At 42.0% G+C, this 23436-nt stretch overlaps 1 protein-coding gene across 11 annotated transcripts in view; it reads left to right on the top strand.

The window, feature by feature from the left end:
* The first annotated feature begins 5987 nt into the window (after positions 1–5987).
* RBM6 (RNA binding motif protein 6) overlaps positions 5988–23436 on the top strand; it is a 121969-nt gene continuing 104520 nt past the window's right edge. For 2 of the 11 annotated variants that reach the window (XM_072722270.1, XM_072722267.1), the window contains exon 1: positions 22271–22386. The gene's annotated coding sequence lies outside the window, so the exon portion shown is untranslated. Of the gene's footprint in view, positions 6235–6306; positions 6513–22270; positions 22387–23436 lie in introns of those variants that run through there. The other 9 variants (XM_025987697.2, XM_072722265.1, XM_072722268.1 and 6 more) reach the window with 9 other exon arrangements.

Genomic DNA, 23436 nt, shown 5'->3' with positions numbered 1-23436 from the left:
CAAGTCCCGCATCAGGCTCCCTGCATGGAGCCTGCTTCCCCCTCTGCCTATGTCTCTGCCTCTCTCTCTCTGTGTGTGTCTCTCATGAATAAATAAATAAAGTCTTAAAAAAAAAAAAAAGAAATATCCTGGCTATATTCAATTAACCAGAAGTTGCACCCCATAGAATTAATCTCCATAGAAAACAAATTTAAAGTTTCAAAAAAAAAAAAAATAAAGTTTCTTAACATACCTAACCAGTCTCCTCAACAGTCTTTATGTTGACCTCAGGGTTTCTTCTAGAGTCTCACTCTTGCTTTCAAGCATATCTCCACCAGAGCACCACTGTCATTTGGAAGTACAGTTGACCCTTGGACAACAGGTGTTTTGTTATATGCAGATTCACTTATATGCACACTGTTTTCAATAAGTATATTGGAAAATGTTGAGGGAATTTGAGACAATTTATAATACATTTTTTAAAAGATTTTTTTTATTTATTCATGAGAGACACACAGAGAGAGAGAAGCAGAGACACAGGCAGAGGGAGAAGCAGGCTCCATGCAGGGAGCCTGATGTGGGACTTGATCCTGGGTCTCCAGGATCATGCCCTGGGCTTAAGGCGGCACCAAACCACTGGGCCACCAGGACTGCCCTGTAATACATTTTTAAAAAGATTTTTTTTTATTTTATTGGAGACAGAGAGACAGATAGAGAGAGAAAGCACGAGTAGGGGGGAGAGGCAGAAGGAGAAGAAGAAGCAGACTCCTGCTGAGGGTGGAGCTAGATGCTGGGTTCCATACTGGACTCAATCCCAGGACCCTGAGATCATGACCTGAGCTGAAGACAGATGCTTACCTGACTGAGCCACCCAGTCAGGCACTCTGGATTTGGGATAATTTGAAAAAATTTGCAGATGAACTACATAGCCTAGAAATATTAAAAAAATAAGAAAAAGTTAGGTATGTCATGAATGAATAAAATATATATACATACCAGTCCATCTTATCATTTACTACCATAAAATATATACAAATCTATTACAAAAAGTCAAAATTTATTAACCACTCCCCACAAATACTTGTAGACTGTACATGGTGCCATTTATAGTTGAAATGTAAACAAATGTAAAGATGCAGTGTTAAATCATAACTGCATAAAATTAACTACAGAACATATTATACTACTGTAACAATTATTACTATTATTATTTAAAGGATATTTTATTTTATTATTATTTTTTAGAGATTTCTATTTATTTATTCGCGAGAGACAGAGAGAGAAGCAGAGACACAGACAGAGGAGAAGCAGGCTCCACGCAGGGAACCTGATGTGGGACTCGATCCTGGAACTCCAGGATCACATCCCGGGCTGAATGTGGATGCTCAACCACTGAGCCACCCAGGCGTCCCCTACTGTAACAATTAAATACCCACCTACTGTTGCTTTTGTGGTGAGCTCAAGTTTGCTAGTATCCACTAATTATGTAATTATCTCCTTGTAAGCAGCTAATCTCTCTGGTAAATTGCTTATCAGAGTAAAAAGTGACCTTTCACGGTTCTCACTATTATTAAGTAGTTAAGTTTTAAGGGAGTCAAAGTTTTTTTTTTAATTTTTTTATTTATTTATGATAGTCACACAGAGAGAGAGAGAGAGAGAGAGAGTGGCAGAGACATAGGCAGAGGGAGAAGCAGGCTCCATGCACCGGGAGCCCGACATGGGATTTGATCCCTGGTCTCCAGGATCGCGCCCTGGGCCAAAGGCAGGCGCCAAACCGCTGCGCCACCCAGGGATCCCGGGAGTCAAAGTTTTAGGTGGATTTTCAACTCCACAGCGTGGGGCAGCTTGTGCCCCTAACCCCTAGGTTGTTCAGGGTTCAATGGTACTGTATCTACTTAGCCAAGCAAGTGGCTACATGCCCCATGTGCTTCTGGCTAAAACTTGTGCCTAGGGTACTCTCACAGGGCAAACCACTGTGGCTATTTAATAAAACATTTTTTTAAAGATTTTATTTATTTATTCATGAGAGACAGAGACAGAGAGAGAGAGAGAGAGGCAGAGACACAGGCAGAGGGAGAAGCAGGCTTCATGCAGGGAGGCACTAAATTGCTGAGCCACCCGGGTATCCCTATTGATCTACATTTGAATATTGGGACTGAGGATCCCTGGGTGGCTCAGCGGTTTAGCGCCTGCCTTAGGCCCAGGGTGCGATCCTGGAGTCCCCGTGTTGGGCTCCCAGCATGGAGCCTGCTTCTCCCTCTGCCTGCGTCTCTGCCTCTCTCTCTCTATGTCTATCATGAATAAATAAATAAAAATATTTTTAAAAAATGAATATTGGGACAACCCTTTCCTGTATGTCACTTTTTAAAAAATTATTTTATTTGACAGAGAGAGAGAGAGAGAGAGAGAACACAAGCAGGGGGAGTAGCAGACAGAGGGAGAAGCAGACTCCCCACTGAGCAGGGAGCATGATGGGGGCTCGATCCTAGGGGCCTGAGATCATGACCTGAGCTGAAGGCAGATGCTTAACCAACTGAGCCATCCAGGCACTCCTCTATATGTCACTTTTTGCTGATAGAAATTACCAAGAAACAGGGGTGCCTGGGTGGCTTGGTCAGTTGGGCGACAAATGACTCTTGATATCAGCTCAGGTCTTGATCTCAGGCTTGCAAGTTCCAGCTCCACATTAGGCTCCAGGCTGGGTGTGGATCCTGCTTAGTAAATAAATAAGAAATTACCAAGAAATAAATCCTAGTCTTTTGGAATAATAATAAATGCCAGTCCCAATGGCTCTGCTGCCCTGCACTATGCTGCTTCAAATTTGGGGCATTGTCACAAATAATACATTACCTGCACTTTCTGTTACCCTCCAGGTCAGGGGCCCCTCTAAATCTCTGCTTCTGTTTGTGTGGGCCCATGATTTTCATGGACCCAGCTGTCATCTCCACAACATAGTAGTGTGGACTAGTGGGGACTAGAACAATGATAAAATAAGACCTCTTGTTCTTCTCCAGATTTATTTTCTTTTTATAGCTTTAGTGGACATTTCAGAACCCAAGGGACCGTGAGGAAGTCATGGTGAACATGAAAATGCCTGATTGTGCCCTGAGGCTGGGATCTGTTCTCAGCCCTCTTGCTATGTTATGGGTGTGACTAGGGGGAAATCCTCTCATGTCCCTTTCAGCACCTTTAGCTGTTTCCCTTGCCTACAAATACAAGACATCTAGCACAAAGTATATTGAGCTAAAAATAGGAACACTCAGTCTTTCCCTGGAAAATCTCAAGTTTTCCTTTCTGCCTTTATTACTTCACAACTCCTGGGAAGGCAGCTGGGTTTTCAGCTTTGCTGGAAAATTTTATCCATGGTTTTGTATCCTCTGTATCTCTCCTGGTTCCTGTCTCTCTTTCTTTTTTTCCTGTCTCTTATTTTAACATTTGATCAAATCCTACTTTTGATACTGGAGAGCCATACTTGGCCCCGAATGAGACAAAGGCAACAAGGAACAACAGACAGGACATGGTCTTTCTCTTTTCTGGGTCCTCCTCTGTGAGGATTTAGGGGCTGAAAGCAGACACATCTCACTGACTAGATCTTGTATACCCCATTCCAGGTGAAGGTGCTGCTTGGATCAGCTCTTCTAAATAGCTCAGATTTCCTGCTCTCATGTAGTAAAAATGAACTTCAGGTACTATGAGCCCTTGTATGTTAAAAAAAAAAAATTCTGGAGTGCCTGACTGGCTCAGAGGTTGAGTGTCTGCCTTTGGCTCAGGTAGGGTCCTGGGATGGAGTCCCACAAAGGGCTCCCTGCAGGGAGCTTTCTTCTCTCTCTGCCTATGTCTCTGTCTCTTTCTCTCATAAATAAATAAAATCTTTTTTAAAAATGAAAAAAAGAAAATTCTGGATGCTTCCTCTGAAAACCCTCAATAATCACCTTAAGGAAAAGGGGAAAGTAGTCAAGAGGCATAAATCTTGGAGGACAGGACTGACCTGGGTTGGAATCTCCATGCCTACTTCCCACACCCAACCAGCTGTGGCAATTACTTAATTTTTCTGGTGTTTGAGTTCTTTAACTATAAAAGGGATTTCCTCATATGATTATTATGAAAATTTAAATGAAAGATAATGAAAAAACAAAAGAAAGATAATGAAGTGGCAGCACAATGCCAGCCATATAGTTTGATAGAGAGTAGCGATTATTACCCAAGGAGTTTGGTGTACGGTAAGAATAATTGGTGTCTTAATAAGGTTTACCTCTTTAGAGGACAAAGCACTATCTGATAAGGGAGAGAGAACCACCACCAACAATGAATTGTCCAGTTGGGGAAACAAAGTCAAAGTAGCCACAGTTCTGTGTAGCTGTTCCTCCTCTTCCCTGTAATTTCTTAGTGCTAGTGTGCTCAGGGCTGGAATTCTGCTCTCCTGCCTACACTCCCTCCCTCATTCCCTTGGTCATCTCATAAAAGCCTGTGGCTTCAGATACTGGCATCAGCAATACGCTGATACCTCCCAGATTTGCATCTCTAACGCTGACCTATTATCCTGAATTCCAGGCTGATTTATCCAATGACCAATTCCATGTCTCATTTTAATACTAGGCATCAAAAAATTCAATCTACCCCAAACAGCTCCTGCTCTTCCTACCAAAACTGCTTACCCATATTCTTCCCTTTCTGTCCTTATCCCAGTTCATGTCTTCTGTTGCTAGACAGGTACAGGTATCATCCTTCTGTGGTTGTATTATTACAACAGACTCCTAAATGGCTGCACTGCTTCTGCCCTTCCTACCTTTAGCCTATTTCCACACAGCAGCCAGAGGGATCCTATTAACATGGATATCAAGGTATGATATTATTCTATTTGGAGCCCTCCAATGACTTCCCATGTCCCTCCTTACAGAAACCAAACTCATTTCAGTAGAGATTGTATATCTTGTTTAGTTCTTTGTCCATCTCCAGTAACTACCCCACCCCCATCTCCAGTAGAGCAGCAAATTTTATCAGCTTTGTTTGTTCCTAGATCCCCAGCACCTGATACAGTGCCTGGCACACACAGGCCCCTCACAGTTTCTGAATGAAGGAAAGGCTTCTGGACAAGATGCCTGAAAAGTAGGAATTTTAAAGACTACTTAACCCAACAACCTCTTCTCTATAGATAAGCATTGCTTTATTTTAGAATGCTTTACAGGCTTTTCTTGCGGCAGATTCCTTTGATCCCATGATGTTGAATTTAGGCTACAAAATCAGGTTACCTTTTGTAAGGGTCCACCCATAACAGACACCAGGTGGCCGGAACCAGCAAGCATATCAACAGTGTAGATAACCCACCTGGAAGCTTGCAGCTTGCCATTTGAAGATTAGCTGTAAGGAGATTCTGGAAATGAGCTGCAAACTGAAAGCGTTTCTGCTAGATTGGGAGATTTGCAGATAACCTTCCAGTTCTGAGACCTCCCACAAGTCGCTCTTGGCCAGATTTATTTCCTGAGATCCAGCAAGGTTCTGTGGAAGCTGGGTGGATTTTCCCTCATTGGCAGGACTACTGAACCTTTAACATAGGTGGTATTTGCTTGATATTCTTGAGCAGGGGATTGCCTAACTTGGAAACCCATCAGAAGGAAAGGGGGAGGAGCCTCTGATTACTGCTTCTCTAATTCAAATGCTTCTCTTGCACCTATCCTCGGGTCTTGGGCCAAAGGGTTAAGCTGGACAGAGGGGGTCAGGATCAGGCGCTTGTGTGGGCCTTCCTTCCTTGGAAGACTTAGGCGGGAGAAGTCTCCCTTCCATTGCCTTTACAAAGACAGGAAAGAAGGTGGCCTCAAACTAGGCAGACCAAAGCCTGATCCGTGCTCCCGGTGGGGAGCAAACCTAGGGCAGGCCAATCCAAAAGGCCGACCTCACTTCTCGCTCAACTCTAAAGAGAACACCGGAAGACAAGCCAGGGTCTAAACCACAACCCCCAGCAGGCCCCGCGAACGTGGAGAGGCACGTCCTCTCATTGGACGCCGGCGTGCAGCGTGCCTTCACGCCTGGCTCCCGTACACAGCCCCGCCCCCCCACGCGCGGGGCACGGCGGGAGTGGAGTCGGAGCGACCTGCCGCTGTACTCTATCTCCCGGCGGGCAGAGCGCTGAAGGCGGCGGCGCGGCGCCTTTGTGGAGGCAGCGGCCCGGCGCGGAGGAAGTTCCGGTCTCCGCGACGCTGGGTCGGTGGCGGCGGCTGAGGATTAGGAGGAGCGGGCCGTGGAGGCCGCGCTGCCTCGGTAAGGGCCTAGGGCAGTGGAGAGGGCGTGCCGGGGCCTGCGGGGAGGGAGGCGGCCTGCCAGGCCGCTACTAAAGTCGCGGGTCCGCGAGGCCTGGCAGCTGCGGCTTCGGTGTCGCGGGGCGGCCGCGGCCTCGCTCGGGAAGAAGAGAGCCAAGTGGCGGTGTGGTGAGGGAGGCGCCGCCCTCGGGAGGAACGCCCCGGAACGGTCGCGGGCCCGGGGCGGGGCCCGGCGCGGCGGTAGAATTACCGGTGCAGCCTCGGGGCTGTCGGCTGCGGGTAGGGGCCTGGCGCGTGGTTACGGTTTGGTGCTTCTGGTCTGTGGAGCCGCAGGCGGGTCCTTCTTCCTTTTTTCCTGTTTTTGCAGGAATCTGATCCAGTTCTGAGGCATTGCTTGAGAAAGAGGCCTTCCTGTGCCTGGCACGTAGTTTCGTCCTTAGATCTGGCTAGGCACGAGTGGGCTCGGCGGTGCCACCGGGTGTGCGAGCTCGGAGCCCGGCACGCGGGGCTGTAGAACCTGGAGGCAGGGGAGTGGTCTGGTGGGTTCTGCGCCCGTTGGGAGAATGTGGGAGGAGGGATTTTTTTTTTTTTTTTGTATTTTCTTTTCAGATTCCTTTTGGCATTGTAAATCTGTGTTTTCCTCCTAACTTTAGTATTGATTCAACTCTAGGAGTGCCTTTTTTTTTTTTAAAGGACCATGTTTTGTAAGGTACATACACTTTTAAGGGTAATGGTATTTTTTGCATATTCCAGCTTTGCAGGTGAAGGTCAGAGTTGCTGGATCTAAGTGAAGGAGTTCAGTAGACATTTATTTGTTTGTTTGTTTATTTATTTATATTTTATTCATGAAAGAGAGAGAGAGAGAGGCAGAGACACAGGCAGAGGGAGAAGCAGGCTCCATGCAGGGAGCCCGACATGGGACTCGATCCCGGGTCTCCAGGATCGTGCCCTGGGCTGAAGGCGGCCCTAAACCGCTGAGCCACCCGGGCTGCCCAGTTCAGTAGACTCTGATGAGCCTGGTCGCTTGGTTCATTTTCTGAACTCTGGATTGTGCCCTAGGTTTGTTTTCGACTTTCTGTTGAGTAATGCCACCAGTGTGAATAGTTTATAATGTCAACATCAGCAAACTTGTGAGGACTATAGGCAGAGGTATCAAGAACTGATGGGTGACAATGAAACTAGCAACGTGTAAAGCACATTGCTTAACTAATGGCCTGTTACTATTTTGGTGAAACACAGACAAGTTGGACCTGAACCTTGTCTCATTAATTAGCACCTAACTGGGTACTTAACCTATAGGATAGGTACTAGGTCTCTTTTTTGGACATCTTCACTCTTCTTTCTTCTTTCTTTTCTTTTTCTTTTTCTTTTTCTTTTTCTTTTTCTTTTTCTTTTTCTTTTTCTTTTCCTTTCTTTTCTTTTCTTTTCTTTTCTTTTCTTTTCTTTTCTTTTCTTTTCTTTTCTTTCTTTCTTTCTTTCTTTCTTTCTTTCTTTCTTTCTTTCTTTCTTCTTCTTTCTTCTTCCTGATTTTTATTATTTATTCGTGAGAAACACACAGAGAGAGGCAGAGACATAGAGGGAGAAGCAGGCTCCATGCAGGAAGCCTGATGTGGGACTCCATCCCAGACTATGAGATCACTCCCTGAGCCAAAGGCAGATGCTCAACCACTGAGCCACTCAGGTGTTCCTGCAGCACCCTTCTTTATAGAATTCTGTTACCAGACTTGAGTTTTTGCTGCCTTTAGGATCCTAGGTTGTTGTAGCCTTTCAGAGGAGACTTGTCAAAGCCTGGGTTGGGGAGGTGAGTGCATGTTACTAAATGAGCTCTCTTATTGCAAATACTTGAGCAAGGTTATACTCTTCTGCCAAAGTTTAAATGTATAAACTACTGTTAAAAATCAGATTCAGGGTTGTAATAAAATTAAAACTATTAGAAATTTTTTTTTTAAACTATTAGAAATTTATGAAATTTTAAAGATCATAACTCATTCCTGGATGGTCTTTTTTTAGCCATATACCAAGTGCTTAGAATTAATTTTTCTGCCATACTTCCACAGTACCTTCTTCATCTCATTTACTTAGTTAATGGGGCATCTGTTGAATGCCTTTTATAACCCTCCTGTCAATGCTGTGGGACTCAGAATAGCAGAGTAGGTAACTGGTGGAGCTCTAGAATCTGATAGGTTTTGAATCCTTGACTCCTCCACTAATTCAGTTACATTGGATAAATTACCCTTAGTTTCCTTACATGTGAAATGAGGTTCTTGTGAGGTTTTATGTAATGCTTTTAGAACAGTGCTTGGAGGGGATCTCTGGGTGGCTCAGCGGTTTAGTGCCTGCCTTTGGCCCAGGGCGTGATCCTGGAGTCCCGGGATCGAGTCCCACATCAGGCTCCCCGCATGAGGCCTGCTTCTCCCTCTGCCTGTGTCTCTGCCTCTCTCTCTCTGTGTCTCTCATGAATAAATAAATCTTTTTTTTTTTTTTAAAAGAACAGTGCTTGGTGTGTAGAAAGTGTCCACTAAATGTTAACCACCTCTGTTGTCTTTTCGCTTTATTGAGATGTAGTTTGTAATTCATGTGCCATACAATTAACCATTTAGAGAATGTAATTCAATACTTTTTATATATTACATTGCTAATTTCTTTCCAAAGGTGTGGTAAATATATTTTGTTACATAAATGTAACAAAATTTGCTATTTAAACCACTTCTTTTGATTTTTTTTTTAAAGTTTATTTATTTAAGGAATCTCTGTACCTAGCATGGGCTCCAACTTATTACCTGGAAATCAAGAGCCACACAATCTTCTGATTGAGCCAGCCAGACACCCCTAAGCCATTTTTAAGTGTAAAATTCAGTGCATTAATTACATACATAGTGTAGTGCAACCATCCCCACTATTTCCAAAACCTTTTTGTCATCCCAAACAAACTCTTATCCATTAGCAAATAACTTATTGTTCCCTTCCTTCAGCCCCTGGTGGCCCCTAATTTATAGTCTGTCAATGTGAATTTCTCTGTTTTAGGTATCCCATGCAAGTGAAATCATTCAATATTTATCCTTTCATGTCTGACATATTTCACTTACCATAATGTTTTCATGGTCTATTCACATCATAGCATGTATGCAAACTTCATTCCTTTTTTTAAAAGTTTATTTATTTATCTCTACATCCAACATGGGGCCCAAACTTACAACCCCAAGAGTTGCTCACTCTTCTAAGCCAGCCCGGCACCCCAAACTTCATTCCTTATTTATTTTTTAATTAAAAAAAATCTTTTAACAGAGAGAGGGAGAGAGAGCACAAGCAGGGGGAATAGCAAGGAGAGTGAGAAGCAGACTCCCTGCTAAGCAGGGAGCTGAAGTGGGGCTTGATCCCAGGACCCTCAGATCATGACCTGAGCTGAAAGGCCGATGCTTATCCAACTGAGCCATCCAGGTGCCTGTGTCTCTCATGAATAAATAAATAAAATCTTAAAAAAAAAATCATTCTGTTATGAACATAGACATATGCATTTTCTGGATATTAATCTTTTTTAAAAATTTTTAAATTTATTTTTTATTTATGATAGGCACACAGTGAGAGAGAGAGGCAGAGACATAGGCAGAGGGAGAAGCAGGCTCCATGCACTGGGAGCCCGACATGGGATTCGAACCCGGGTCCCCAGGATCGCGCCCTGGGCCAAAGGCAGGCGCCAAACCACTGCACCACCCAGGGATCCCTGGATATTAATCTTTTATTGGATATGTGATTTGCAGATATTTTCTCCCAATCTCTGTGGTGTCCTTTTACTCTATTGATAGTGTTCTTTGATGCAGAAGTTTTTCATTTTGATGAAGTCCAGTTTTGTCTGTTTTTCTTTTGTTGACTGTGCCTTTGGTGTCATAGCCAAGAGATCGTTGCCAAATCCAATGCATGAAGCTTTTCTCTTTTTATTGTAAGGGTTTTATAGTTCTAGCTCTTACATTTAGGTCTTTGATCCATTTTGAGATAATTTTATATGTGGTGGTAGGAAAAGGTCCCACTTCATTCTTTTGCATTTGGATATCCAAGTTTTCCTGTGAGCATCTTATGAAAGAAGAAAAGACTGTCTTTTCTTCTTTTTTTTTTTTTGAATTTTTTTTTTTGAATTTTTATTTATTTATGATAGTCACACACAGAGAGAGAGAGAGAGAGAGGCAGAGACACAGGCAGAGGGAGAAGCAGGCTCCATGCACCGGGAGCCTGACGTGGGATTCGATCCCGGGTCTCCAGGATCGCGCCCTGGGCCAAAGGCAGGTGCCAAACCGCTGCGCCACCCAGGGATCCCGACTGTCTTTTCTTCTTGATAGTCTTGGCAGCCTTGTTGAAAATATCCTGACCCCCCCCCCAAAAAAAAAAAATCCTGACCATATATGTAAGAATTTATTTCTGGGTTCTCTCTTTCACTGATCTGTATGTTTGTCCTTATACCAATACCACATTGTTTTGATAACTGTAGCTTTGTAGTAACTTTTGAAATCAGGAAGTGTAAGTCCTCTAATTCTTTTTTTTTTTTAAGGTTTTATTTATTTATTCATGAGAGATGGGGGGCAGAGGGGCAGAAGCAGAGGCAGAGGGAGAAGCAGGCTCCATGCAGGGAGCCTGACGTGGGACTTGATCCCGGGTCTCCAGGATCACACCCTGGGCCGAAGGCTGCGCTAAACTGCTGAGCCACCTGGGCTGCTCTCTAATTCTTTTTCAAGACTGTTTTGGCTCTTCAGAGTCCTTTGAAAAAAAATTTTTTTAAAGATCTTATTTATTTATTGATGAGAGACACACAGAGAGAGAGAGAGCACCAGAGAGAGGCAGAGACAGGCAGAGGGAGAAGCAGGCTCTATGCAGGGAGCCTGATGTGGGACTTGATCCCAGGTCTCTAGGATCACTCCCCAGTTTAGCGCTGAAGGTGGTGCTAAACCGCTGAGCCACCGGGGCTGCCCAGCTTTTGAAATTCTATATGAATTTCAGGATGGGTTTTTTTTTTTTTTTCTGAGCATTGGCTTTAGAACCAGATGGTCTTGAGTTTGCATATTAGCTTTTACTCATACTATTTTGGGGCAAGTCTTAACCTATTTGAGCTTCAGTTGCATGGTCTCTAAAGTGGGAATAGTAACTTGAGTTTATCCTACAGAGGACTTGTGATAATTAAATGAGAAAACCCATGTAAAGTCCTTAACTGGGGCAGACTCAGCACTCAGTTGTACTTGTCTTTATCACTTTTCATTTTGGAGAGTTGGATGAAACCTACTAAGGAAGATCCTTTCCAGCTTAATGTTATCATGATTCTAAAAACCTGAGCATGGTAGCAGTAGTAATAATATTTATTACCTTGTTTTAAAATTCTTCAAAACTTTTTTTGGAGGCATAGTTTCCATATTGAAAAATTCCTCCATTGTAAGGGCTCAACTTGGTGTAATTATCACTACTTTTCAGATTTAGAATATTTCCCACACCTCAGAACATTCCTTATTCCTTTATTCCCACTTCTCCAACTGCAAGTGCTACTACTTGCAAATCTACTGATTTGCTTCCTGTCTTTGTAGTTTTATGTTTTCTAGAAATTTCATATAATTGGAACTATATAATTCTCAATCTTCTGTGTCTGGCTTCTTTCACTTGTAATGTTTTTTGAGGTTCATCCATCCATGTTGTTGAATTCTTTTTTATGGTGTCTCTCTTTGGTTCATCCATTCATCTATTGATAAACATTTGGACTGTTTCCAGTTTGGGACTATTATAAACAATGAGGCTATGAATATGATTGCTTCTTATGCATGATCTGGTTTACTCCTGATAGTAATCGTATGAGTTAGGTACCATTATTCCTATAGTATAGGTGAGCTTTGAGGCATATAGAAGTTAAATAATTTATCAAGGGTGCAATATAAAAAGGTAGGTTCTTCAGACTACGATCTTTAACCTAGGTATACACAAAAACATTCCAGAGAGAGTGTGTGTATGTGTCTATGTGAATATATATATATATATATATATAAAATATTTATTTTTTAAAGATTTTATTTATTCATGAGAGAAGCAGAGACCTAGGCAGAGGGAGAAGCAGGCTCCCCGTGGAGAGCCCGATGAGACTCGATCCCAAGACCCTGGGATCAAGATATGAGCCAAAGGCAGGCACTTAACCACTAGGCCACCCAGGTGCCCCAAGATTTATTTATTTTATAGAGAGAAAGAGAGAGAATACATGAGCAGGGAGAAGGGTAGAGGGAGGTGGAGGGAGAGAAGCAGACTCTGTGCTAAATGTGGAGCCTAATAGGGCTCAGCCTGATGACCCTGATATCATGACCTGATCCAAAATCAGGAGTCTAGTTGCTCTACTGACTTGAGCCATCCAGGTACCCTTGCATATGTATAGTTTTAAATGAATCAGTGTGCAAAACTTCATCTTCCATAAATATTTTTCTAAGAATGAATCTTGTTTCTAAATGTAAGAACTAAAGCCATAAAACTCTTTTTTTTTTTTTTTAAAGATTTATTTATTTATTTATTTTTGATAGAGAGAGAGGCAGAGACACAGGAGGAGGGAGAAGCAGGCTCCATGCTGGGAGCCCGATGCGGGACTTGATCCCGACACTCCAGGATCACGCCCTGGGCCAAAGGCAGGCACCAAACCTCTGAGCCACCCATAAAACTCTTAGAAGAAACCAGGGAAAGCATCATGCATTGGATTTGGAAATGATCTGGGCACGACACTAAAGGCATAGTCAACAAAAGAAAAAAATAGATAAATTGGACTTCATCAAAATGAAAAACTTTTCTTCACTAAAGAACACTGTCAACAGGGGATCCCTGGGTGGCTCAGCGGTTTGGTGCCTGCCTTTGGCCCAGGGCGCGATCCTGGAGTCCGGGGATCGAGGCCTGCGTCAGGCTCCCGGCATGGAGCCTGCTTCTCCCTCCTCCTGTCTGTCTGTCTGTCTGTCTCTCTCTCTCATAAATAAAATAAATCTTTAAAAAAAAGTAAAGTATTAAAAAAAAAAAAAAGAACGCTGTCAACAGAGTAAAAATGGGCAAAGGACTTGAATAGACATTTCTCTAAAGAAGGTTATACAGATGGCCAGTAAGCCCATGGAAAAATACTCAACATTGTGAATGATTATGGAAATGCAAATCAAAAAGACAGTGAGATGTCACTTCACACCCATTAGGATGATGACTATTAAAGCAATAACAACATGCTTCCAAAACAGAAAATAACAAGTGTTAGTGATGGTGTGGAGAAATTGGAACTTGTATTATCCTATTATGGCTACTGTCACACACTACCACAGATGAGGTAGCTTAAATAAATGTATTTTCTCTCACTCTGGAGGCTAAAGTCCAAGATCAAGGTGTCAGCAGGGTTGGGTTTTTGTGAGGTCTTTCTCCTTGGCTTGTAGAAAGCTGCCCTCTTGCAATGCCCTCTCACAAACTTTCCTCTGTACATCATGCATTTGTAGTATGTAGTATCTCTTCCTCTAACACCAAACCTATTGGATTAGGGTGCCACTCTTTTTTTTATGATTTTATTTATTTATTCATTCATCCATCCATCCGTCCATCCATCCATTCATTCATTCATAAGAGACATAGAGAGAAAGGCAAAGACACAGGCAGAGAGAGAAGCAGGCTCCATGCAGGGAGCCCGATGTGGGACTTGATCCTGTAACTCCAGGATCCTGGGCTGAAAGCAGGCACTCAACTGCTGAACCACCCAGGCGTCCCATGGGTACCACTTTTAAGACCTTAAAAAAAATTTTTTTTTAAAGATTTTGTTTCTTTATTCATGAGACAGAGAGAGAAGCAGAGACATAGGCAGGAGAAGCAGACTCCCTATGGGGAGCCTGATGTGGGACTTTTTTTTTTTTTTTTTAAGATTTTTATTTATTCATGAGAGACACACACAGAGAGAGGCACAGACACAGGCAGAGGGAGAAGCAGGCTCCATGCAGGGAGCCCGACATGGGACTCGATCCCGGGTGTCCAGGATCACACCCTGGGCGGAAGGCAGGCACTAAACCTCTGAGCCACCCAGGGATTCCCCCTGATGTGGGACTTAATCCCAGAACCCTGGGATTACGCCCTGAGCCAAAGCCAGACGCTCAACCACTGAGCCACTCAGGCGTCCCCGATTCATTCCATTTTTAAAGCTATTATGAATAAAGCTGTTGTGAACATTTTTGTACAAGTTTTCATTTATCTTGGGTAAAAACTTGGAAGCGAAATTGCTAAGTCGTAGGGTAGTGTTTGTCAGGCCAGTTTCTAAAGTGGTTGTACCATCTTGCATTCTTCCCAGCAGTGTATAAGAGTTCTGATTGCTGAAAATCCTTGTGTATTTGCTTTTGTAAGGCTTTTTAATTTTAGTAGTTCTAATGGGTGGGTATTAGGATCTCATTGTGGTTTTAATTTGTTTTCCTTATGACTAATAGTAAGCATTTGTCAGCTGTGTTACAAATATTTGCTTCTGTTCCATAGTTTGCCTATTCATTTTTAAATAGTGTCTTTTGAAGTACAAGTTTTATTTTATTTTATTTTTTTTAATTTTTTATTTATTTATGATAGTCACACACACAGAGAGAGAGAGAGAGAGAGAGGCAGAGACACAGGCAGAGGGAGAAGCAGGCTCCATGCACCGGGAGCCCGACGTGGGATTCGATCCAGGGTCTCCAGGATCGTGCCCTGGGCCAAAGGCAGGCGCCAAACCGCTGCGCCACCCAGGGATCCCTGAAGTACAAGTTTTAATTTTAATCTTTTTCTTTTATGGTTAATGCTTTCTGCATCCTTTATCAAATCTTTGCTAACACCAAGCTGAAAAGATTTTCTCCCATGTTTTTTAGAAGATTTAGAGTTTTAGCTTCTACATTTATGTCTGATCCATTTTTAATCAGCTTTTAAGTGTGGTGTGATGGTAGGGAAGCAGGTGCCAAGAAAGGGGAATCAGGATATGGTTCTGGAGAGGGAGCCTGAGAAACAGATGCCACATCTAGGAATGGCATCAGGCATGTAAATTCCCCATTCCAAATCTGAGGACTCTTGAGGGGCCCTGTAATTAGGATCAATACACTTAAAATCTTTTATTGGAAATTTTGCAAGGGACAAAGGTGCCACCAGCAGCCACAAACTCCAGTTCCCACAGTGCATATTAAAGTTGCTACTGTTTAAAAACTTCTAAGTGGATCTTATTTGGTAGGTGCTCAAACCAACCTTTGCCTGTTGATGCCCCCTTGATGTTTTTAGCTGAGTGTGCTATGGGGCCAAAGTATTTACTTTGGAAAAAATTAGAGTGTTTGGTGCAGAAGCAAGCTACTGCATACTGCAGATAAACTATAGAATCGGACCCCTGGTTCTGCTTTGTTGGCTCTTGGAACTGAAATCATGATTATGATTAAAAAGGATGGCTCTGGGTATTAGAATTTTGCTGCTAGAAAAATTATAAAATTTTTGGACCTTTGCAAGATGGACCAGAGTGGAAACACTTGCCAAGAATGTTTTTATTTATTTATTTATTTATTTATTTATTTATTTATTTATTTATTTATTTATTTTTAAAGGTTTTGTTTATTTATTCATGAGAGACACGCAGAGAGAGAGGCACAGACACAGGCAGAGGGAGAAGCAGGCTCCATACAGGAAGCTTTATGTGGGATTCAGTGCCAGGACTCCAGGATCACACCCCGGGCCAAAGGTGGTGCTAAACTGCTGAGCCACCCAGGCTGCCCTATTTTTCTTTTTTTAAACAAGATTTATTTATTTTAGACAGAAAGAGAGTACACATGTGAATGGGAGGAGGGGCAGAGGAGAGAATCGCAAGCAGACTCTCCACTGAGCATGAAGCCCAACATAGAGCTCCATCTCACAATCCTGAGATCATGACCTGAACTGAATTCAAGAGTCAACTGAGCCACTCAGGCACCTCCCAAGAATGCTTTTATTAATAAAGAATGAAAGGCAGAGGAGGCTCGAAAACAATCAGTTGCCATCATTGTTCCAACCATAGAGTGCCGACCTACAATGGAGAGTGTTTTTTGCCAAACCCACTGGTCACCTTCCAGGAAACCAGTCTTTAGGTTCTAAAGGAGTGTGACTGCAAAGTTCAGTGGAAGGACGTGGCTAGGAGTGTAGCCTATAGTTTTTTATAATGCTCGCCACCTCCAGAACCACCTGATCCCTGTTCAACTGCTGTTCATTTGGAACCATTTTTCACTTCAATTTCCAAATTCTCATTTGACTATTTACTACTCATCCAGATCTGTACCTGTAATAGTTTCTTTTTTATAAAATATTTTATTTATCCGTTTGACAGAAAGAGCGCGAGCACACAAACGGGAGCAACAGAGGGAAAGGGAGAAGCGGGCTCTCTGCTGATCAGGGAGCCCAATGCAGGGCTTGATCCCAGCACGCTGGGATCAGGACCTGAGCCAAAGGCAGATGCTCAACCAACTGAACACACCCCCCCACCCTCCACCGACCCCACAGTAGTTTCATATGCCAGTCTTTAGAACTCAGCAGGGGGTTCTTTTACTGATTGGTGGGTAGCATGTGTTGGTGGGATCTGGTTAGTTGTGGTGGCAGGCCCTTGTCAGTCCCACTTAATGGTTCATTGCCGGCCACAGTTGTGTATGGAATTGATGTTTTAGTACCATTTAATTTCAGAGTTCAGTGATATGGTAGATGACTTGTTCTATACTTCCTAATAGATTCCCACTTTCTTGGCTCCTGTCTTATGTGTATATCAACCAGTGTTTTTTGCTAGGATCTGATGAGCTTCAGTATTTATTTATTTGTTTATTTTAAAAGATTTTATTTATTTATTCATGAGACACAGAGAGAGGCAGAGACATAGGCAGAGGAAGAAGCAGGCTCCCTGCAGGGAGCCTGATGTAGGACTCGATCCCAGGATCATGCCCTGAGTCAAAGGCAGATGCTCAGTCACTGAGCCACCCAGGTCCCCATGAGCTTCAGCATTTAAAGCTTTAACCTGACATTGAGGTCGTCTTCCGAAATGCCAGTTCTGCTTACCAAAAGTGGCCATGGCTTCATGCCAGCAATTCAGCAGTTTTTGCCCAAAGTTTGAGAATAGTTTTGAGATCATTACAGCCCAAGACCCATAATCATTTGCTTTGCTTGCTGAATTAAACTACATGTCTGTGAGAACTCTAGTCATCTTGAAGAAAACTTTTAAGTAAGCTCCACGCCCAGTGTGGAGCTTGAATTCCCAACCTTGAGATCAGTAGTCACAAGCTCTACCAACTGAGCCAGGCACATCTCAGGATGTGCCCCCTGAGAAAAACTTGGGAGGGAACTATTAATAGATGGTTTGACAAATCTTTTGCTTACCAGCAGTGTATGAGCATTCTTACTTGTCCATATCCTCACCAACTTATCTTTTTTATCATAACCATTCCAGTAGATGTGAAGTGGTATCTTTGTGGTTTTTTTTTTTTTTTTTTAAAGATTTTATTTATTTATTCATGAGAGACACAGAGAGAGAGAGCGAGGCAGAGACACAGGCAGAGGGAGAAGCAGGCTCCATGCAGAAGCCCGATGTGGGACTCGATCCCGGGACTCCAGGATCACGCCCTGGACCGAAGGCAGGCGCTAAACCGCTGAGCCACCCAAGGATCCCCCTATCTTTGTGGTTTTGGTGTGCATTTCCCTTATGGGGAGCATTTTTCCTGTGCTCATTGACCATTTGTCATCTTTGGAGAAATGTCTACTCTTGCCTTTTGCCTGCTTGTAAATTGGGTTTTGTTGTTGTTGTTAAGTTATAAAATTATATAAAATTATGTGTTCTGGATACAAATCCCTTATCAAGTATATGATGTGTACACATTTTTTTTTCCATTTTGTGAGCTGCCTTTTCACTTTCTTGATGGTATCCTTTTAAGCACAACGGTTTTATTTTATTTATTTATTTATTATTTTAAAATATTTTTATTTGAGAGAGAGAAAAAGAGAGAGAGAGAGAGCACAAAGAAGGGGGAAAAACAGAGGGAGAAACAGGCTTCCTGCTAAGCAGGGAGCCGACATGGGCCTCGATCCCAGGATCTTGGGAGCATGACCCAAGCCAAAGGCAGATCGCTTAACCACTAGCCACCCAGGCACCCCTAAAGCACAAAAGTTTTAAATTTGGATGATATCCAGTTTATTTTTCATTTTGTTGCTTTTGGTATCTGTCTTATCTTAGAAACCATTGCCTGATCCAAGGTCATGAAGATTTATGCCTCTTTTTTTTTTTTTTTTTTTTTTTTTTTAAGAATTTTACAGTTTTACACTTAGGTCTTTGATCCATTTTGAGTTAATTTTTATAAACAGCATGAGCTGTAGGGATCCAACTTCATTCTTTTCCACAGGGACATGTTGTCTCAGTACCATACTGTCCTTTCTTCATTCGATTATCTTTGGCGTTCTTGTCTAAAACACTTGACCCTAAATGAGGGTTTAATTTTGAACTTTGACTCCTGTTCCATTGATCTTTATGTTCATTGTTATGCCACTGCCACACTGTCTTGATTACTTAAACTTTGTATTAAGTTTTAAAATCAGGAAGTGTAAGTCCTCTAAGTTTGTTATATATACAGGCATACTTTGTTTTGTTACATTTTGCAGATAATTGCATTTTTAAAAAAGATTTTATTAAAAAATAAAAGATTTTATTTATTTATTCAGGAGAGGCAGAGACACAGGCAGAGGGAGAAGCAGGCTCCACGCAAGGAGCCCGATGTGGGACTCGATCCCAGGACTCCAGGATCACACCCTGAGCCACCCAGGCGTCTCGATAATTGCATTTTTTATAGACTAAAGAAGGTTTGTGGCTACTCTGAGTTGAGCAAGTTTATCAGCGCCATTTTCCACCAGCGTTTGCTTACTTTATATCTCTCTCTTTTTTTTTAATCTTTTTTTTTTATTTTTTTGTTAACTTTTATTTATTTATGATAGTCACAGAGAGAGAGAGAGAGAGAGGCAGAGACATAGGCAGAGGGAGAAGCAGGCTTCATGCACTGGGAGCCCGATGTGGGATTCGATCCCGGGTCTCCAGGATCGCGCCCTGGGCCAAAGGCAGGTGCTAAACCGCTGTGCCACCCAGGGATCCCCTTACTTTATATCTCTGTATTACATTTTCACAATATTTCAAACTTTAAGTTATTATTATATTTGTTATAGTGATCTGTGATCAGTGATTACAATTTGCTAAAAGCTCAGATGATAGCATTTTTTGCCAGTAAAGTATTTTTTATTAAGGTATGTGCATTGTATTTTTAGACAGAATGCTATTGCATACTTAATAGACTACCATATAGTGTAAACATTTATATGTACTAGGAAACCAAAAAATTCATTTCACTTGCTTTACTGCAATACTCACTTTATTGCAGTAGTATGGAACCAAACCTGCAATATCTTCAAGGTATGCCTTTATTCTTTTCTCTTTTGCACAGATGGTATGGTATTACAAATAGTATTTTGTACGTTTTTTTGTACATATTTTTAAACTTAATATATAATTGCTGATCCTAGATCAGTTAACATAATTACCTCATTTTTTAGAGAATTGTGTGGCATTTCAGTACTGCAGTATACTCTATTGATGTACATTTAGATTTTGTAATCTTTTGCTGTTATAAACAGTGCTGCCCTGTGCGCGTTTGTAAACATATCACCTCACACTCTAAGTTCCTAGAGAATGAATTCCTAGAAGAGGAACTAGAAAGTCAGGGGTAATATGCACTTAAAATTTTGTGAATTTTAGTTTTCCTTATATTATTGACTTTCAGCTTCTTCATCTCTGTTGGTCAGAGAGGATACTTATGTGGTATCTATTTTTTTTTTTTTATATCTATTGAGACCTGTTTGTGGTTTAACAAATGGTCCATTCTGGAGACTATCTCAGGTTCACTTGAGAAGATGGGATTCTTTTTTTATTTTTTATTAATATTTAAAAAAATATTTTATTTATTTATTTGAGAGAAAGTGAGTGAGTGATAGAGAGCACACAAGCCGGGGCAGAGGGAGAAGCAGACCCCCCCCTGAGCAGTGACCCTGATGCCGGACTCGATCCTAGGACCCTGGAATTATGAAGATGGTGCTAAACCGCTGAGCCACCCGGGCTGCCCCCCCCCCCCTTTTTTAAAAGATTTATTTATTTATTTATTCATGAGAGACACAGAGAGTCAGAGACATAGGCAGAGGGAGAAGCAGGCTCCCTGCAGGGAGCCTGATGCAGGACTCAATCCAGGACCCCAGGATCATGCCCTGAGCCAAAGGCAGATGCTCAAACACTGAGCCACCCAGGTGTCGCTGGAATATCTTTTCCTTCTTTTCTTTTCTCTTCTCTTCTCTTCTCTTCTCTTCTCTTCTCTTCTCTTCTCTTCTCTTCTCTTCTCTTCTCTTCTCTTCTCTTCTCTTCTCTTCTTTCTCTTCTTTTCTTAATTTTTATTTATTTATGATAGTCACAGAGAGAGAGAGAGAGAGAGAGAGGCAGAGACACAGGCAGAGGGAGAAACAGGCTCCATGCACTGGGAGCCCGACGTGGGATTCGATCCCGGGACTCCAGGATCGTGCCCTGGGCCAAAGGCAGGCGCTAAACCGCTGCGCCACCCAGGGATCCCTTCTTTTCTTTTCTTTTCTTTTCTTTTCTTTTCTTTTCTTTTCTTTTCTTTTCTTTTCTTTTCTTTTCTTTAAGATTTTATTTGGGAGAGAGATAGCAGGAGAGCAGGGGCAGGAAAGAGGGAGAAGCAGGATCCTTGATGAGCAAGGGGACGACCAATGTGGGGCTCGATCCCAGGCCCTGAGATCATTACCAGAGCTGAAGGAAGATGCCCAAACAACTGAGCCACCCAGGTGCCTCTCTTTTCCATCTTTTCACTTTCAACCTGTTTGTGTCTTTGGATCTAAAGTGAGTCTCTTGAAGCATATTCAGCTTATACAGTCATATAATATAGCATATACAGTTGATCCTTGAACAACATTGTGGGTTGGGGTGCTGACTCCAGGCATTGTCAAAAGTCTGTGTATAATTTGACTCCCCTAAACTTAACTACTAATAGTTTACTGTTGACCAGATGATAAGATAGTCAATATATATTTTGTATGTTATATGTATTACATGCTATATTGTTAAAATAGAGAAAAGAAAATATTAAAATTATAGGGAAGAGAAAATACACTTACAGTACTGTAATTTTTTAAATCAATACCATACATCTACATTGTTCACAAAATGAATTGTTAGTACCTATATCAATATTGTCGTATATTGGGCAGCCCTGGTGGTGCAGCGGTTTAGTGCTACCTGCAGCCCAGGGTGTGATCCTGGAGACCTGGGATCGAGTTCCGCGTTGGTCTCCCTGTGTGGAGCCTGCTTCTCCCTCTGCCTGTGTCTCTGCCTCTCTCTTTCTCTCTGTCTCTATGAATAAATAAATAAAAATCTAAAAAAAATATTGTCTTATAAAAACACTATAGATATTTATACATATTACTGAAACTAGACATCAAAAGTAAAAAAGATTGGGGTGCCTGAGTGGCTCAGTCAGTCAGCATCTGACTCTTGATTTCAGCTCAGATGAAGCCTCTGCACCTGCCTCCTTAGCAGGGAGTCTTCTCTTCTCTCTCTCCCTCTTCCCCTCGCTCATGTGTGTATGTTCACTCTCACACTCTCTCACTCTCTAAAATAAATCTTTTTAAAAATGAGAAGATTTCTATGCAAAAGAAATACATATTTATTTACAAGTATAATGATTTCATGCATTGGTACCAAAGAAACAGCAGTATGATTGCTTTGTGGTAGCCTAGCCTATACATTAATGAATTAATCATTGTAAAATGTTTATGGCATACAGTATTACAATTATGTTTATAATACAGTATTGGAAACACAGATTTTAAAAACACTTGTAATGATAGATTGATATGCAGTTTCTCAATTATAGGAGAGAGAGGCATACTGTATGGTCATGTAACTCTTTGAAAGCAATGTTATAAAATGGTAACAAAACTAGCACATTATTTTGTTTTTTTTTTTTAAGATTATATTTATTTCATGAGAGACACAGAGAGAGGCAGAGACTTAGGAAGAGAGAGAAGCAGGCTCTATGCAGTGGGACTCGATCCTGAGACTCCAGGATCATGGCCTGTGTGGAAGGTAGGCACTCAACTGCTGAGCCACCCAGGCATCCCCACATTATTAATTTTCTATTAAATATCACTTATCTGTCTACTTCCATACAAGCCTTGCATGTTCTACATGAGGAGTAATTGTGTGATGATGACAACAGAACATCTCATATGGTTCTTGCCATACAGTTATATTTCCACCCAAAGACACACACATATACAACAGACGAATACATTAACTGTTCAACATGATGATTATTTACTGTTCATGAAATGGAAGTGGACCATCATAAAGGTTTTCATCCTTGTTGTCTTCATGTTGAATGGGCTGAGGAGGAGAAGTGGGGGTTGGTCTTGCCCTCTCAAGTGGCAGAGGTAGAAAAGGTGGAGGAGATGGAAGTAGAAGCAGGAAAGGCCTGCCACACTCTAACTTTATGGAAATACATTCTAATTTCTGACTTCTTTTGGTTTCCAGTTTCTCTAAAATTGTTTCTATGATGGTACCAATCCTTCCACTGTTTGCTTTAGTTTAAGTGCTTGTACCTTAGAAGGGTCGTATCATAAAAGAAGTCAAAAGCATTTCAAATATTCAGAATGCTTCTGCCAGATGTCTGATGTCAATTTGTTTTCTGGGACTGCTTCTTCTCCATCTTTTTTTCTTTTTAAAAGATTTTATATATTTATTTGAGAGTGTGTGAATGAACAGGGGGAGAGTCAGAAGGAAAGGGGCAAGTAAACTCCCAGCTGAGCAGGGGCTGATTCCAGGACCCTGAGATCATGACCTGAGCTAAAAGTCTTAACTGATTGAGCCCCAGGTGCCTCATGCTTCTACATCTTCTTCCTCTTCATTGGGCATGGTTTGGAAATACTCATCTCCATCAAGTCATCTTCTTTTCATTACTCTGGTGTGGGGTGTGAATTTCTCCAAGATCTATATTTTGAAGCCCTTCACCCTCCATCTTTTTTTATCCACTCTTTCATAATTTCCTAGATTGGCTCTGTTGTAAATCCTGTGAAATCTTCACAACATATGGACACGGTTTTCTCCAGCAGGAACTTACTGTTTCGGGCATAATGG

The sequence above is a fragment of the Vulpes vulpes genome, chromosome 9 (genome assembly GCF_048418805.1).
Source record: "Vulpes vulpes isolate BD-2025 chromosome 9, VulVul3, whole genome shotgun sequence".
In the NCBI taxonomy this organism is placed as follows: Eukaryota; Metazoa; Chordata; class Mammalia; order Carnivora; family Canidae; genus Vulpes; species Vulpes vulpes.
The sequence above is the reverse complement of the archived record's forward strand: the minus strand, read 5'-3'. Positions and strand labels throughout refer to the sequence as shown.